Raw genomic sequence first — 18,598 nt, 5'->3', positions numbered from 1 at the left:
GGAGTGAAAGTAATAGAAGCAATTTCATAAAGAAGACCAAAAATCAGGAATAAAACTACAAAAAACATGAACAGAGCACAGACAAAACATTTATACAATAAATTAATATGTAGAATTTCAAATGAATATATAAAGAAATGGAAATTAAAAATTTACCCATAAATGAATCTCGTGAGGCAATACTAAGAAAACAATTAAAAATTACAATCCTTAATTAATTTGAATTTAATGAACTTTAGAAAAATAGAAATTCAGTCATATAAGTGTTAAAAACATAATTCTCTTTGCATAGTTAATTGTGTTGGAAGGAGAAAGTGCGTATAAATTTTAGCTAAACAATAACACATTGTTACATATGTTTTGATGTACTAAAACAATTAAATGTCTATCACAGATATTAATTGATTTTATCCCTGAGTAACTATTGCAAGGTGATAAAATATTCCCTCTTGTTTGCATAGACAACTTTGATCAAACTGCCTGTGAAGACTGCTATGAATTGATATTATGGGGCAAATTTCCTATGGAAAGAGAATTCTCTGTCACCACGTGTGAGAGGACAGCTGCTCATCAAACTTCTAATTTACATGAGAAAAAGATTGAGCCCTTCCCATTGTAGCTTTCCTGGGACAAGTGGAGGCAGTATTCAGCGTAATAATGTTCTTCAGTGCAAAAGTTCAAGTATTTTATATAATAGCAAGAATCAGACAGACAACAGAAGTAAAAACAGAAAAAGATGTGTAACATTAAAGAGCTTTTATTCTTTCTGGCGATCGTTTATGTCCCACTATTCAATAGGAAAGTATCTGGAGTGTTAAGCAGACAACGTGTAAACACTGCAAAACCTGTAGATCAGAGCTATTTGGTATGCAAGCTAAAGCGACACTTTTCTAGAAAGTTAACACTAACAGAATATGGATATTGCAACATTAAAATTTTCCCTTACTTACAGCTTTTTAATTAAAGCAAGTTCAGGAGAGAAATCTCATTTTCCCGGGCATCAGTCATCTGTAAAATCTTTCACTTTTACTGAATGCAAATGTATTCCAACATATACATGCGGAAAGATAGGTAAAGTGTAAGAATTTTCCCAGTGGTTACAGAACTCTGCTGTTTCATGCACGAACAATTTTAATTTTTAAATATATTTTCTGTTATTAGTTTGTCTTTTATTTCAATCTAATTTCAGAATTATTAGTGTACAACGTTATTTTGTAAATCTTTGCACTTGCTCAGAAAGAAGAAAACAACAGCAACCCAGTGATTGCAAAGAACTGTGGTAAGGAAAACGGAGACGATTTTGAGAGAAACAAACACAAATAAGAAAAGAAAAATATGACTCAGACCATTCCGTTTTTCATGCAACATAAAGTGATTCTAAAATTACATCTATTAAATAAGAAGAAAGATCTTTACAGAAAGTTTAGGGGATTGTTTTCTACTGCAGAGTGAAATAGAAACACGTACAATCTGTACTACCTAAGTAAGGAAATTTTGTCCTTAGGCTGAATACCTTGAAAAAGTTTCAGGTACACCCCGCCCCCGCCTCCATCCCCTTTCCCCCCCGCAGCATCATAAGCACGGGTCAGTTAACATATAATAGAAGTAGAGGAGCTTAATTTTGCTCTAGCTTTTCCTTTACCTGGAGTACTTTTCTTTGTCTTTCCTCTGTTTTCTTTATAAAATTCTACTTGTACATCAAGGTGCTTGCTTAATTGTATCAGGCTTCCTAACTGTTGAATTCATGTCCTATAAAATCATGTAAACCTGGCAATTAGCACAGGGTCGGTAATATTTCTGACACCTGTTGTGCGTTGGTGAATAAATATGCAGCTCAAATGACTCCTTCATTTCCATAAACCAGATCTGACTCCCATCTGCAAATTACTCCCACCATTCATAATCAGATAAAAGTGATAACCATAAACTTTGTACTACTCAGTCCATAGTCTTTTGTACTACTCAGGAGATTTACAATTCTTTGTGATTAATTAATGTGCTACTCTTCTTATTGGTCACACATGTGTGTAACACTACTTCCTGAGCTTCTCAAGAGCAAACATAGGCCTTCGTCAAACTTTAATTCCTAGTCTCTATTGAAGTATTAGCAACAACATAGATCTTCAATACACTTCAAATTAAAACTCAAAGTAGCTGGAAGATCATTTCCACAAGTAGATAAAACAAATAGAATAAATGGAATATTATATATATATATATGTATGATTGTATACGAGAATGTATTTCCAAACATTTCAGAGAAATATAATGTATCATATTTTTTAAAATATGTGTTTGCAACACACTGTTTTGTGCATTTTTGTGACACTCATTTCATGAAACAGAGGTTGGATTTTGCACATAATCATTAAATAATTACTTACATACTAATTAAGACAATATTTCAAACAATATGACCTAAATCGATATTTTAAAAATGCATAATATAGCTGACAACAATTAATTTGTTCTTCATAATTGTTCATGCAATGTAATTTCCATAAGGTAGTTCTCTTGTGAATATCATCATTTATATTAAATGCTCATTCAACTCAAGAAGTTAAATGAAAGATAATACTAGTGTATAATAATGCCATATTTTTTCATATAAATACATTAGTATAATTAACACTAAATAATGCTATTAATATTTTAAATATTTCTATATTTATATTTGAAAAGAAAGTAAATACAGTTTTTTCTTAATGAATTCTATTTTGATTTAAAAATTTTGGTTTTAATATCAATGTATATTCAAATAAAATGTTCTGAATTTCAAATACAAAAAATGTTAATTCTTTATAGTATATGTTTTGCCTCAGTAATGTAAAGTATGTAATACATGATGATATAAAGTATGCAATAATATATATAAAGTATACAATATGAAATAGAGTATACAATATATTACTTATAAAATGACCTATAAATGCAAAGAGAGATAAATGACAAATTAGTCATTCTTACACTCCATATTTCTGAGAAACTGTTGCATTGAAGAAAATATATTATATATATATATTTTAAATAAGCAAAGTTTACAGTGAAGTTTTAAAAGTACAAGTATGAATCACAGATATGGAAAACTTGATATTAGTGTCATTTATATGATATTAAAAGGTATATCTGCATAGCTTTCCACAGACTCTAGCATGTCATTAACATGCCATCATGACCCCCACCTACAACTGTTATAAACCATTAACCAGGGAAACTACTTAAGCAAAAACTCATCTAAAACTTCCCTGGACAATTCCAGAGGCCTCCATTCATTCTCTGAACTTTCCACACAAATTCTTTTTCAAAAGTTTTCCACTGTGATCCTATGGTACGTGCTATACTTAACACAGTGTGCTGAAATCTGCTACTGGATTTATTAGAAAATTATTTCCTAGAGATCAAGATGGTGTGATTTTAAATAATTACTTACGGTCTCCTAACCCTGGGAGCACAGGGGACCTTTAATAAGCAACGGTATGAACTAAAGTCATGTGTTTCATAAATAGAAAAGTGAAAAAATTATACATTGAATGGAAATTTCACCCATATTTCTTTGATGCTTCAACAGGAAAATGAAATCAATCATTGGAAGAAACAGTGGATGCAACTGAATCTAGGATTTTTAAATTATATTGCTATATTTTAGAAGCAAGAATATCTCTATGGTATTTTTTATCTTCTGAAGATTCTATTGTAACCAAGACATTACCAATTAATACTTACTAGTGAAGAATATCAACAGCACTTTCAAATATATTCATAAAGAAAGGACAGGAAGTATTAGTCATTATTTTGTGGAGCATCACCATTGGAATCTTATCCTAAATTTGTAAGACTTATGGGAGCTTTGGACTCAGAACACCATTAAGAGACAAGGGTTGGCTCTAGCCAGGTGTGAAAAACTCTGTTTCTCATTCCTCAGATGTCTGCTATCCATTACTTAAGCCAGTAGTGCAAAATGCATGCCTTTACAATGGTATCATTTTACCCAGGTTTCTGACTGTCTTTCATTTTGATAATGGCTTTGATGGCTGTTTTTCACTTTATCAAAGCATACATTTTCCTGTATGCTGAATTTAATATTTATGCCTAAGAGCAGCTTTGAGATATTCTTGCCTTTTACATAAATTTGAAGCAAGGTAGAGTATTTGTGCTTTCCGTTGAGCTTAGCCAAGTGGTTTTTAAGGGTAAATGTTACCAGTTTTCCACAGTTGTGCAAGAATGTATGCTCAAGTCGTTTATATCTAAAACAGCACAGTATGAATGCGAACTTATACTACCATAAACACCATTACAGAAGATGACATTTCCCTGAATAGGGTATACCTGCAGCTGTAACTCTGATGTTAACCCTCATGTAACTCTTCCTTCTGATTTTGCCCTCTGTGTCTTATGCAGATTGTATGGATTCATTTGATTTTTTCTTCTTCTCTGAAATATGCATTTAGAATTTGTGTATTGACCCTAAATATACATGAAATCATTATAAAATGAACTGTGTTTGCTACAGGGGAAGTAGATTTTAGCTGATAATAGCATTTTACATTTTCCTGTATGCTCAATAAAGCCTATTAACATTTATACAAACAAATGGTAAAATTTGTGTCTTTTAACAGTTTAAGTATTTATCTACTTTAAGATAAATTAACACAGTGACATTGGTAGTTCATTTAAAGCTCTATCTTTTGTAGCTGTTATCAGATAAATAATATGATTTATCATAATACATCCCCAAAACTGCATTAGGAAAATGATATACAAATGTAAGGAGAACTAAAAACCTAAATTTGTGTTAGTATAATTTTAGTTAAATGAAAGATAAAGTTGATTATTTTGTAATAGAAAAACTAGATAAATTTTAAAATGGGAAAATGGGAAAAATTTCTAACACAAATCATAAAACCTTTTTTTAAAACTCATCAGGAAGGCTATATTAATGGTTTCTTCTCATAGCAATTGTTTTATTAGTTAACTAGTAAACTAACAATTACCATAAATCACTAATATGCATTAAGTATGAACAAATTTTCTCTTATTTTCTAGTTATTATTAAATGACTTTGTGAGAATGTTTTCAGATACTAAGACTTTCATGCCGAAAAGGCCATTATCCGTCTGCAGCTGCTGAATGGCAAAGTAGCAATCCCACTGAGTCTTGGATATCACATGAGGATTTATCTTTGCATGTAATGGTAACTCACGTTGATTTAGCCAACTGTTCAGTCAGCCTCGGGTTCTTTTGAGTGGAGATTATGGCTAGCAGATGCTTCTGTTAATTCACAATATCCACTGAAGATAGCCAAGATGATAGTGATAGTTGATTTGAGGTAATATGTACACATATATGCAAGCAAGAAAAAAATATGCATGCTACAATGCATATATACACATATGCACACATGCTTGTAACATGTAAAAATATACATACATCTTTTTTCTTTCCCTATCAATTTTGAGGTTTCTTGTGTCAGACTACCATATATAGTAAAAAAAAATATTTCTGAGGAAAGCAAGTAGGAGAGGAAGTATCAGATCATTTTATTGGATGTCTAGATTTTAAATAAAAGGTATAAGATATCTTCAATTATTTTTAATAAAGGGGTAAATTTACCATATTCACATCAATTGATGTTTACTCTGCAGCATGTGGTATAAATATTAAAAGCAAGGTCATTGCACATTGCTTTCCTAAGTTTATGAGACCATTATTGATAATATTAACCAGTTACACTGTTACATGTCTTTTGTAGTTTCCAGAAAAGCATACTACAAAACTACTCAACAAAGATTGGACCTTCAGATTGTCATTCTATATTTCTTATAAAATGGTTTCTGAATTAACTTGGGAAATTTTAGATGGCATATTTCATTTTTCTTAGCCCATCTGCGCATTTGATTTAACTTAGAATTCTATTCTTCAAGTACCTAAAGATAAAAAGAGGAAGGTTAATGTGCTGTTGTACACAAAGAGGAAGTAGAATTATCCAAACAATATTGTTTCTCTTGTCTCTAACTTTTGGGAAAAAATCCTCCACTGCACTTTCCTATGTACCTTTTAATCAGACAGAAGAATTTAAAGTTTAACAAAGGTCCCAGATTGCTTCCTGTTTCTGCAAAATCCTATTACTCTTCATCCTACATCATTACTACACATTTCCCAATTTATAACCTAAAGAACTATTGTCAAGAAAAGAGCTGCAAGAATTATTTACTTCTGCTCCTAAATTGACTAAAAGTAATCAAAGTGTGTCATACAAATCAAGTCAAACACTAACAATCTCAATCATAAAGAAACTGATTCTTAATAAAAGAGAACAGCTAAATTGTCACATTGAATGAAAGTGATGAAAATTAAAATATATTTAACATATTTTTGTACTGTCCTATGTTAGCATCATAGGCAATGTGGTTAAATTGTAAAGAAAAAAATCAAATTTTCTGTTTAATAAGTAAGACATTAATTTGGCCATTCTTTAACAAAGCAAGTGAGAAGCTGATATAAAATAGGAACAACATCTGTGATTAATGTGAATGTAGCAAAATTTGTAAAATAAAATTTGATGAATTCAGAAGAAATATACAGATTTTTTGATACACATGAGTTACCAAAACTGAATGAAGAAGACTTAAAAAACCCTGAATAATCCAAACAAAGGTAATGAAATTGAAGTAGTAACAAAATACTACCAACTAAGAAAGACCCATGTCTGGATGGATCAACTGCTGAATTCTATGCAGTGGACCCTTGACTTATGAACTCAGTTCATTCAGGAGGGGTGGTTGTAACTCATGTTAGTTGTAAGTTTTACAAGATATAGAAATACCCATAATGGATTCTGAATTGCCCAAAGAAACCCTTAACTAACATTTTCATGATAAAAAAGTTTTGTATAACATGCATAATGTACCAGAAATGCCAGTGATTTTTCCAGTATATTCATCAAAAAGCTATAAAATGAGCCTAGTTTACTGGAAATAACAGTTTCATACTGTATTCATCATTCGAGTTGACATCTTTGGCTTGCAGGAAGGGAGGATGGAATGGAAGGTGGTTATTGTTTGGAAGGAGAGTCCCCTTCCATAAGAACACCAGGAATCCAGCTCTCTGGTGCCGTTTCTCTCCTTGAGAAATACTATAGCCCACTAGGACCTGATTCTGGCTCAGAAGGTCTCAAACTTTTCGTAACTAAAAACTGGTTTGATGTTGTCTGTTTCTGTCTTTTCTTTAACACTGTTCTGTAATGTGACATGATATTATCATTAAGCAAGTAAATGCAATGATTTGCTTTTTCTCTGCATGGGTTTTTGTTCTCCACAAATATTTGTAGCTTTGCCCATTTTTTCAGGATTTTCTTTATTTCAGAAAAAGAATTTTGCTGCAATGATTGTTGATACTCCCCCTCCTCTTCAGAAAGCTCCTCAGCTGCCATTCTCTGTTGCTCAGGCAGAAGTTGCTGAAGTTCCTTTGTAGATAATTCCTCTAAGCATTCCTCCACCAGTTCCTCAACATCACCACTGTCTACCTGCAAGCCTATGTTCTCTGCACAGTGACAATATCATCATCTGCAGGGTAAATTGAAGGCTCACACTCCTGTACACAGCCTTCAAATCTCTCCCCTGTATAATAGGTCACACTTTCTTCCAGGTAGATTTTAGTATCCTCACAGAGACATTGGCTTTGGATTTCTCAATTAATCTCACACAGGAAAGGATGTTTTAATCTTCCTTCTAGAACTCCTTAAGGTTAACTCTATACCTGAGATCATCTGGAAGCACTTCAGGAAAATTTCTTTGAGAAGTATGCTTCTTAACCTTAGCTATAACCTGCTGGTCCATAGGCTGCTGTGGAGGAGTTGTATTCAGTGAGAGGGGCATGGAAATTCTTCAGCCAATTGTTCTCCCAAATCTCATGCATGAGCACAAGCATTTTCCATGATGAGGAGAGCCTTGAGTGGTACAACTTTATCCTCCAGGTGTCTCTTAACAGTAGGACAGACAGCCTCTCTGATTCACTCAAGAAAAAGTATTCTTATTACCCAGGCTTCTGTGTTAGATCTCTGCATGACCCCTAGCGTATCCTTCATGACTTTATGTTTTCTGAACACTCTAGGCGTCTCAGAGTGATAAACCAATGGAGGCTTTATCTTGAGTTCACCACTCGCTTTGGCACATAGCAAGGATGGCTTAACATATGTAAATCAGTGAATATAATACAACACATCGCAGAAGCAAGGAAAAAAATCACATGATCACTCAGCAAACACAGAAAAAGCCTTTGAAAAAATTCAACACCTTTCATGATAAAAAAAAAATGAAGAAATTAGGTATAGAAAGACCTTATCTCAATCTGATAAAAGCCATTTATGGCACACATATTGCAACATCAAATTGAATGGGAAAAATCTGAAAGCTTTCCCTCTAAAATTAGGAACAGGACAAGGATGTCCACTATTACCACTCCTGTTCAATATAGTACTCAGGACATTAACAAAAGCAATTAAGCAACAAAAAGAAGAATTAGAAGGAATGTATACAGTAATAGAAGAATTATTATTTGCCAGTGGCATGATCTTCTACATAAAAGTCTCTAAAAATCCACCAAAAGACTCCTTAAATCAATAACCAAATTCAATAGCACAGCCAGACACAAAATCAAGAGACAATGATCAATATCGTTCTTGTAAATCAATAATGAAGCAAAGGAGAAAGAAAATTAGGGGGAAAAAAAGCATCATTTACAATTGCATCAAGAAAAAGTAAATACTTAGCAATTGACCTAATTAAAGAAGTAAAAGATCTCTACAATAATAACTACAATACTCTGAAACAGGAAATTGAACAAGGCACCAGAAAGTGGAGAGATATCCACTATTCATGTATAAGCAGAATCAATAGAGACAAATTGTCATACTTTCAAAACTAATATACAGATTTAATTCACTTCTGTTATGGTTGATACATTGTGTCAATTTGAGGAGTCTAGAAGTTAACTAAATAACTCAGCAGTTCTACATGCTGAGGTGAAGCGAACATGCCCTTCCTGCTCTAGGATGTTGTTCATTGTGTTAAATTGGTTCATTGTGTTAAAAGGTAAACTATGTGACTCATCAGGGATCCAGGGTCCTTACTTTGTATTCATTCTAAGCCTGTGCAAGAGGAAAGCACAAAGATAGTGTGGATGTGTGCAGATAGCCGGTATACAATACAAGGAGGGAAAAGAGGCTTGCTCTCCCTGCTTTTTGTGCTTGCTGCTTTTGCTGTCTTGTGCTGCCTTGAAGTGTTCCCACTCTGCCTGTCACCCTCCCTTTTAGCCAGCTGATCATAGACTGAAATCTCCACAAACTGTAAGCTGAATAAACCCTTTCCTTCCTTAATTGTGGGTGTTGGGTATTTTGTCTCAGCAATGAGAGAAAAGTAACCAAGACAAGTTCCAATAAAAATACCAACAACATTATCATATAACTGAAGAAAACAATCTTAAAAATCATATGGAACCAGAAGAGCCCCAGAATAATCAAAGCAAACCTGGGTAACAAGAGCAAAGTGGGAAACATCACAATTCTGGACTTAAAGTTATATTACAAATCTACTGTAGTAAAACAGCATTGCACTAGTGTGAAAGCAGACATGAGGATCAATGGAACAGAATAGAATATGCGGAATAATTCCAAGCACACTGAGCTATTTGACCTTTGACAAAAAGATCAAAAGCATACACTGTAAGAGAGATAGCCTCCTTACTACATGGAGTGACAAAATGTGTCTGCCAACAGGAATAAGCCTGAATCTAGACCCATATCTCTCACCATGTAATACAGTAAAATAAAAATGTGTCAAATAACTAAATATTAAAACACAAATGCTTAACCTGATGGAAAATAAAAGAGGTAAATTCTTGAAATTAAAGGCTTAGACAAGGACTTCCTGAACAGAACGCTGGTATCACAGGAAATGGGTATCACAGGAAAATGGTATCAGCAGAGTGAAGGGAGAACCTACAGAATGGTAAAAATATTTTTCTAGCTATTCCTCAGAGAACTATTGTCTAGAATATATTTAAAACATAAAAAATAAACACCAGGCAGTTGCTGTGTCACAGAGCTATACCCCCAACCCACTTCTGTACTTCTTGTAAACTGGTAGTTAGACCTAAGTTCTAAACTACTCTTATTCTTTTCTATGGACGAAATTCTATTAAATGCCATTTTGTACATTTACCATCAGGCCTGTGATGTATATAAGTCTTATCATTTCATGTTATTGTCCTGCCTTATAATAAACATGGTAATTTTTAAATTTTTAATATTATAATTTTCTGTATGTTATGTCTTCATTTATTTGCTAGGTTACTTTCTGGAAAGAAAATCCTTAGGTAATAATTTTTAAATCTCAGGTAGTAATTTTAAAATCTCAGGTACAAATTTTTAAAATCTCAGGTAGAAATTGTACATAAAGACAGAAAATGTTCATTTTATACTTTCTTTTGAACTGGCTTCAAAATTCTGCAGTTTCCCTAGAACTTTCAAATGAGATTTCCTTCTTTCCATTCTTATTTATAGTGTCATTAAATCATGGATTTAAATACTTCATGGAAGATCACAATATGTAATATAATAACCATGCTTAATTCCTATCATCTTGTTTTGAAATCCTGTAATGTTTTTATTGTTTTTGTATTGTTTTGCTTTTATCTTCGTTGTTGTTATTTTGTTATTGCTTTTTCTCTTTAAAATAAAAAATAAATAAAAGTAAAATATACAGAGGAAAAACATAAATACTTTACATGTTTCAATTATTTTAATATTATATGCAAATAGCATATGTATACTATATAGCATACAGTATATGTAAAATGTATATGCAGACACACCTTGCTTTATTTGTTTTATAAATACTACCTTTTTTGTTTTGCTTTTATGCAGTGAAAGCTTATGGAATCTTTGTGTTTATCAAGTCTACCAAGTCTATCCAAGATCATGTGCTCTGTTCAATTTTCTGAACATTTTGACAATTCTTCTACCATTTCAAATATTTTCATTATTATTCTATCTAGTATAGTGATCCTTGACTAGTGATTCTTTGATGTCACTACTGTAATTGCTTCAGAGCATAAGAATCTGCATTCACATGAGAAGACATGCTTCATAAATGAGTGTATGTCCTGATCACTTCACTGGCTGGTTAATTCCCCTCTCCTTCCCTCTTACAGCACCCTATACCTGAGAAAGAACAATACTCAACCTTACAGTTGAGTCTAAGTGTTTGAATGAAAGAGTCATACATCTCTTAATTCAAAACAAAGGCTACGAATGATTAAGCTTATTGAAGAAGACATGTGAACAACCAAGATAGGCTTCTTGTGGCAAACAGTTTTCAGCATAAAGGAAAAGTTATTAAAGGAAGTTACAGAGGCTACTCCAGCGAGCACTTGGAATGATGAGGAAGTATATTAGCCGTATTGCTGATATGGAGACTTAACGGTCTGGATAAATGATCCAACCATACACACATTATCTTCAGCCAGACCCTGATCTAGACCAAGACCCTCTTTTTCTTCAATTTTATGAAGACTGAGAGAGGTGAGGGAACCATAGCAGAAACGTTTGAAGCTAGCAGAGATTGTTTCATGAGCTTTAAGGAAGGAAACTGTCTCAATATAAAATCACAAAAAGTGGAAGTTGCGAGACAGAAGCTACAACAAATCATCTAGAATTGGGCTGCCAATTTCCTGGTTATGGACCAGGACCTGGCTGTGTGGTATTCAGAGCTGGGCTGCACAGCAGGAGATGAGCAGCCAGTGAGAAGCTAAGCTTCATCAGTACTTATAGCTGCTCCCTGTGACTTCATTCTCACCTGAGCTCTGCCCCTTGTCAGATCAGCAGCAATGTTAGATTCTTATAGAAGCAAGAAACCTACCGTGGACCGTGCACATGAGGCATCTCTTCTGCGAGCTCCTCTGAGTCATCCAGGAACAATCACTCCCCCCTCAATGGAAAAATTGTTTTCCATGAAACTGCTTCTTGGTGCCAAAACAGTTAGAGATTGCTGGACTAGACAAGCTGGCTAAGGATATGAATGAAGATGACTATACCAATTATCAGATTTTTGATGTAGACAGAAGCACCTCATATTAGGGGAAGACACCGTCTCAGGCATTCAGTGCTAGAGAGAAGTCAGTGCTGGCCTCCTGCTGGACACTAATATAATGGGTGATTTTAATTTGAAGCCAATGCTTTTGACCATTCTGAAAATTCTAGGTCCCTTATGGATTATACTAAATCTACTCCTCTTGTGATTTGTTCAGTGGAACAAGGCATAGATGACAGCACTTCTGATTAAAACATGGTTTAGTATATATTTTAGGCATACTGTGCAGACCTACCGCTCAGAAAAAAAACTTTCCAATTACTACTGTGCATTGAAAATGCATGGATATGTAAGAGCTCCGTACAGACCTACAACAGAGAAAATGCTGTTTCCATATCTACAAGTGCAACATGCACTCAGCAGTCCCTGAATTAGGATGTAATTTTAACTTTCAAGTCTTACAGTTTAAGAAATTTATTTTAAAGACTCTCACTGCTATCCGTAGTGATTCCTTTCATGCATCTGGGCAAGCTGAATCAAAAACTTTCCAGAAAAGATTTATCTCTCTAGTGGCCACTAAGAACATTTGTAAATCATAGAAAGAGGTCAAAATGTCATCATTAACAGATATTTGGAAGAAATTGTTTTCATCTCTCATGGATGACATTGAAAGGATGAAGATTTAGTCGAGTCTTCAAGTCAGTTACTGCAGAAGTGGTGCAAATATCAAGAGAACTGGAATTAGATATGGAGCCAAACCTGTGGTTAAACTACTGCAAGCTCATGATAAAACTGTAACAAATGAAGAGTTGCTTCTTTTGAATGACTAAAGAAAGGGATTTCCTTAGATAGAATCTATTCTTAGTGAAGATACGTATGAGCATTGTTGAAATGACGTTAAATTCTGAATATCACATAAACTTAGTAGACAAAACCACAGGAGAGTTTGCTCATTGGCTCCAATTTTGGCAGAAGTTCTAATGTGAATAAAATATTATCAAACATATCAAACATGCTACAGAGATATCTTTCAGGGAAGAAAGGGCCAGTCAGTGGCTAAAATGTCACTGCTGTCTTTTTTTTTTTCCTTTTGGTACCGGGAATCGAACTCGCGAACTCATGCTTGCCAGGCAAGCGCTTGCGCCACTGAGCTGTATCCCCCACCCACTGCTGTCTTGTTTTAAGAGATTTTCATAATATCTCCAGCATTAGCAAGTATCACCCTGGTCAGTCAGCAGCCATCAGCAACGAGGCAAGACCATCCGTCAGCAATTGACATCATGACTTACTGAAATCTCAGATCATGGTTAGCATTTTTTTTTTTTTTGGCAAAAGTTATCTTCATTGAGGTATATATATGCTATGACATTCACCATAGTATTGATCAAACTCATCAAGAGACTCACAGAGAGGACTTCTTAATCTGCTTCAGAGAGTACCAAAAAATCATAGGATAAGTGTGTTTGAGGAAAAGGGGAGTATTTTGATGGGGAATAATGTGTTATTATTGTCATAAAATTATGCAACTGATATTTTCACTGCAATTATTACTTCATTTCTTACATTAAGTAGTTTGATCTTCACACAGTTGTCACTTGAATCCTTTTGACAGGAGTCTCTGACAGTTTTGTGAGTTTTTCACATGATATTATTTTCCAAGTTTATTTTGTATATTTCCTGTAGCATCCCTAGAATAAGCAATTCATTCAAGGCCTTGGTCTCTTTTAGTTGAGGTTTTGTGTGTGTGTGTGTGTGTGTGTGTGTGTGTGTGTTACTGGAGATCAAACCCGTGTACTTGATAACATTGAGTGACATTCCTAGACTTTCTTTTTTTGAGAAAGGATCTAAGGTGCCTAGTCAGGACTTGAGCTAGCTTAACTGTTTCTTTTGATATCATGTTCTGATCAATCAATACTATCAGCTTTGTCATCATATCTAGGATTCCTTGGACAGAACTATGACTGAATTCTCATACTTTATCAGTAATTCAACTACTAATAATAATCAGTATAATAACTCTTAAAGGCACACAAAAGAGTGCACAAAAAATTTAATTTCTAAGAACAGATTTTGGTTTTGTAAAAAGAAAAATAAGAAACAATTTACTTTTAAAGAAAATAGTGTTTCATTCTTTATAAAATGCTTTACAATAGCAAAATTAAAAGTTTTAGTGAATTATCACCATATCTTATTAAATTATCTTTCTATCCATTTCAAAGAGCAAAGTTTATCTAATTTTCCAGCATCTTGAAAACTATGTTTTAAAAGTTTACAGTTCAATATTATTTATTCTAGAGGTCTTTCTCTTCAACTTTAATTTCAAATTATCAAATTCAATTTAGGTATAATAAAGACAATTTGGTAAAAGTAACATTGTATTAAAATTATTCCCCTTCCATATATTGTGATTTGAATTATACACTTTATTTAACACTAATCTAGATTATATTATAGCTACTTCTCAAGTGTAAATGTTATGGTAATTTGAAGATCATAGACAGGCATTTCAACAAGTATGCATTTTTATATCCTACATCCTACTAAGTATATAGCAAAAAACAGAAAAGAAGAATGAAAGAGAGAGAGAAGAAGAAAAGAAAAGCAAAATTAAGTTTTTCTTTTTTGTTCTATTTACCTCCCTGATAATGGGGTGAAAAAATCCCCAAATCATTTAGCTGCTTGAAATCATCCTGATTACATGTTAGTACAGGGTTCACTTTTGCCTGGTTAGATAGGAAGTCTTTCAGAATGTTCAAATAACAAAAGCACCTTATTCTATAAGTATCACTTTTGCACCATCTCAGTTTAGCTTCTTTAGTGCTTCTTGGTGGCTTCTCTTCCTGTGACTAGAGGATAGAGTCCCTGGACAGGGCCCTTACTTCTGTTCACCTATAGGGTTCCATTTATTTTCATCTCCTTTGCTTAAAGGTTTCTGGGAGCTTTAAGAGTAGTCTATAAGGTAGCGGTAATTCCACAGCATCTATGTACAAGCATTTTCCAAGTCTTCAATAGTCATTGCTTCTTAGAAAACATCCTGCACTCCTCCCTTAGTTTACCATGATTACAGTACTAGTAGCATCTTCACCAGTTGGTCTCTGTTAACGCCAACTTGCACAACAAAGGATTTATTCAAGTTTTTCAAAGAGAATAAGAAAATTAGCCAACACCTTAAAAATAGAGCTATTTCTCCAGTGCAAGGAACCATAGGGAATATAAACTAGCATTTTTTCAGTGCACTTAAAGATTACTATTTTACTTGTATCTTTGTTACAGTGATAACACATATTTCCAATAGAATTACAGGAAGATTCTATTTTATCCAATTTCCCCTTGCTATCAAGCAGTAAGTTCATTAATGGCATTAGTTCAATTCTCAATCACTGATGATTTTTCTATTTTAAAAATCATAATCTTTATTTTCAACATTACTATAACTGTATATATCCCTAAAATGTGCATTAGTGATAAACACAACAGAAATCCATGTCTATGCCATTATCAGAAAAAGTTTGTTCTTATTACTTAAGAGACAAAAGCACAGTATGTTTTCAGTGGTGAAGTCAATTTCTCTCTACACAACTATAGTAGTATAGCTCCTAAGGCATTTCACATCATTATTCCCTGATTATGATTATGTACACATATTTTTCTACTATATTCAAATTTAACCTCCTTTAAGACACTGCTTATTTTTAAAGATCTATTTTAAGCAGCACACACTGAGGGACAACAAAAATGCATAGCTAGAAAGAATAATGAAAAAGAGATCTGTAGCCATATGCCAAGTGGCCCTGAATAGATCAGGTCTACTAATTTGTATCAAGGCAAGATTGATAACTCTGTATTCTAAAAGGCAGCACACTATGCTAAAATCCTCATAGACAATAATCAATCTACATGCATGACTGTGCTAAATGGAGTGTGTTTTGTATTTGGACGTTGCTATAATGAAGCTTGCTTCTATGGTACGCCTGTTCTCTAGTACATCTCTATTGTTGTTTTTACATTTTTGCTACTTTATTCAATCCAGCCTTCCCAGCTTTTTACCTACTACACAAAACATCTTCTAATGTGTGCCATCTAAAAGTTACTTAATAATTTATAAACTGCAGAGACCTCTTGTCTCCAAAAAGAGCCACTGGCTGAAATGTTCTGTTCCGTGAAATAATAAACATGAGTTTCAAAATTCTTCAGTACCTGTGTGTTCTTTACATGAAGACAGAATAATGGGAGTTTTTAATTCTCGTGTCATACATAAACAGATCAGGTGCTTATGTTTGTGGTCATTCTTCAAAGTATAGTGTTTGCCTTAATTTGAGAGACCTTTTTCCAGCAGCACACATTGAGGGATAAAAATGTGTAGCTAGAAAGACTCTCTTATGTTAATACCACAGTATGATGCCAGTGTCCCAGGCTGGTCTCCTCTAATACAGCCAGCTTAGCTATGTTCCATGCTGAACTTTACATCTAGTTCACCTACCTTCTAGTTCTGAAGAAACAGAGGAAATTGCTGCCTGACTTGTGTAAAGTATAGAATAATTCCTACGGAAAAAATCATTACTGCAGTTCTATTGACTGCTAGCCGATAATCAGTTCTGTGAGAAGTTGTACAGTATAGGAGCCTCTCAAACTGGACAATGAGAGTGAAGAGTTTTATTCTGCATGGACTGCTCTACCCAATAGTTAGAAATGTGAATAAAGTGAGTGGCTATACCATTTATTCCTCATCACTGACTCATATTTTGATGAGACTTAAAATATGCAACTTAACATGGACATCCAAGGTCCACTCATTCATTTCTTCATTACTTAAAATAAAACAAACTATTGAGAAAAAGCACATTTTATAGATTAGACATTATTTTAAATTTTGAATAAGCAGATATACACAGAGCTGACAAAAATCTCTGCTCCCTTGGGAAAGCTGCCTTAGGGGGAAGCAATAATTAGGAAACAAATAGTATTTAATGCATACTAAATCAGATATTAAAGGCTAAGAAGGGGAAAAAGGCAATAAGAAAGCAAGCCAGTGGTGATCATGTTTTTATTTAAAAAAATAATGTACCTGTGATGATCTTGTGGAGAAAGGGAATGTGAAGGGGTTGAAAATGAGTCTTCACAACCAGTGAAGGATGCATGACCATGCAAAAGTGCACAGTACTTATGCTGTCTTTCTTGGGTACTTAAGAAAAGTAGGGAGTTAGAAAGTCTGTAGTAGAATGAGACAGAAAACTATATGGGAAGATGATATCAGGAGGTGTTGGTGATTTATGGTCCATGTTGTCTTTTCATATTGTTTTGAACTATAATTAACTTACCACAAAATTTCCTCAACATATAAATTTTATTTGTTATACATGCTGAGATCTATCATATTATCATGATCAAATTTTATAATATACCTTTCAATTTATGAGTAAATGGTACACTTTAGTACTCATTTCTCAACCCTACTGATGGAGATCACTATGAAGCATCCCTGAGCAGGACTTAAATTAATCAGTGGGCTTTTCCTGTTTACTTGTGAATTTGTGCAAGTCCTAGGCTCCTTTTCTGGAGATGGGCCGTACACTTATAGTAAGTGAACCTCTGTGTGTCAGTGATCCCTACTGAGATTTGTAATAGGGGATGAAGTCAGAAAATCTCAAAAGATAAGACAAGATCGCAGTTAAGAACACCTGGATCCAACTTTAACTAGATAAAGACTGTAGTCTTAAGGATCTCACTCTGGATGGATTAACTTAATACCTTACTTGGAGAAGTCCTTGAATGGTTCTGCCTTTCTTGAGTACGCCCCTCTCTTCTTCTGATAAATAAATAATTAGAGCCACCCAGAGAAGGTCGTGGTCTTAGCCCTAAGAGAAGCTCACATTCTGTGAGAAGGCTGTGATTCTCCTGGATCCCTGATATCGTTTCATTTGCCTCTTTTTATTTAGCCTTCACCATACACTTCTGCATGAGATTGCAAACCTGATCAACCCGCAATAACCAAGGGATGTTATTCACCCAATACCTACTTATGTACCACAATCTCTAGACAACCTTTGATTTATATTACATCTTTATGAATTTGTCTATTCTGGATATTTCATGTAAACGCAATCATGCAATTTCTTGTCTTTTGTGATTACATTTTTTACCCAGCATAATATTTAAAGTCATATCCTTTTGCAGCATGTCTTAATACTTTTTTCTTTTTCTTGTACAATCATATTTGGATTACTTGTTTTAGGGTACTCAGCATATAGCTTCCTAATTAGTTATATGACCTGTGGACATTTCTCTCATCTTATTGTCTCTTCATGGTATTTTTAAATATTAGTATTTTTAAATACTTCCACTGTCATAATTTGCAGCACAATGTTTTTCAGTTAGATGAAGTACAATTTCCTTTTTATCAATAATGTTTCATGTATGTAACAAAACATTGTCTACCCCAAAGCAAAAAGATTTACTCCTATATTTGGTAAGAACTTTAAAAATTTTAATCTTACATTTCTGTCTATGGTTGA

Source organism: Chinchilla lanigera, unplaced genomic scaffold (assembly GCF_000276665.1).
Source record: "Chinchilla lanigera isolate Chin_1 unplaced genomic scaffold, ChiLan1.0 scaffold00008, whole genome shotgun sequence".
Lineage (NCBI taxonomy): Eukaryota > Metazoa > Chordata > Mammalia > Rodentia > Chinchillidae > Chinchilla > Chinchilla lanigera.
This window is presented reverse-complemented; position numbering follows the sequence as displayed.